We start from the raw sequence: 1421 nt of genomic DNA on the forward strand, positions 1-1421 counted from the left end.
CCTGTGCAGCCACCGCCTTGCGCACTCCAGGTCCGACTGTTCACCCCTGACTTGGCCACCACGTGCGAGAGATAAATGAGCTCCCAGAGTTGTGGTCCAGAACATGAGGGGATACTGAGGGAGATGGAGCACTCTAGCCTCTGTCTGGCTGGAGACAAGATTAGAATCCAGTTTCTCAAGTCATTGACTCCTTTAGATCATTTTCCTCCTCCAGCCCTGGCAAAGGTCAGCCACAGGGAGGCTTGGACAGGACTGCCAAGGCCCAGCAGGGTGATGGGATAGCTGGTGGCTGCTAGGTTCTTGGAAAGCTGGGCCAGGAGGAGGGCAGGCCTCTGATTGCTAACTCCTGGGTAGACCAGGTGGCTCTCTCCCCACAGCCTTTTCCCCTTGTCCTCTGGCTTGATTCCCTAGGCTCCTTGACTAAGAGGTGGTGATGTATATTGGTTATGACTTTGGCTTTATTATTGGGCCGTTTTTAGTTCAAGCTCTTCCTCTGCTACTTGCTAGCTTTGGGACTTTGGGAAGCTCCTTCCTTATAAGCCTTGGCTTCTCTAATGTGAAGTGGAGGAATAATACTGGCACCTACTTCTTGGGTATTATGAGGATTCAATATGATAAAGTGTCCGTATTATTGGACTGTGAGAAGATCAAACCAGTCAATCCTAAAGGAAATCAACGCTGAATATTCAGTGGGACTGGTGCTGAAGCTGAAGCTCTAATACTTTGGCCACCTGATGCAAAGAGCCGACTCATTGGAAAAGACCCTGATGCTGAGAAAGATTGAGAGCAAGAGGAGAAAGGGATAGCAGAGGATGAGATGGTTGGATGGCATCAGTGACTTAATGGACATGAGTTTGAGCAAACTCTGGGAGATAGTAAAGGACAGGGAAATCTGGCATGCTGCAGTCCATGGGGTTGCACAGTCTGACATGACTTAGCAACTGAACAACAAGAACCATTATTAGAACAGTTCCTGGTACAGTGATGGCAATCACTGATGGCAATGGTGGTGGTGGTGATTTTGATGGAATTGATGACGATAATTGAGAAAGTAATGGTGATGATGGTCATAATTGTCATGATGATGGTGGTGATGGCAATGAGGGTGGGTGGAGATCAGATCAGATCAGTCGCTCAGTCATGTCCGACTCTTTGCGACCCCATGAATCGCAGCACGCCAGGCCTCCCTGTCCATAACCAACTCCCGGAGTTCACTCAGACTCACGTCCATCGAGTCAGTGATGCCATCCAGCCATCTCATCCTCTGTCATCCCCTTCTCCTCTTGCCCCCAGTCCCTCCCAGCATCAGAGTCTTTTCCAATGAGTCAACTCTTCGCATGAGGTGGCCAAAGTACTGGAGTTTCAGCTTTACCATCATTCCTTCCAAAGAAATCCCAGGGCTGATCTCCTTCAGAATGGAC

Source organism: Bison bison, unplaced genomic scaffold (assembly GCF_000754665.1).
Source record: "Bison bison bison isolate TAMUID 2011002044 unplaced genomic scaffold, Bison_UMD1.0 scf7180017864068, whole genome shotgun sequence".
NCBI classification, from domain to species: Eukaryota; Metazoa; Chordata; class Mammalia; order Artiodactyla; family Bovidae; genus Bison; species Bison bison.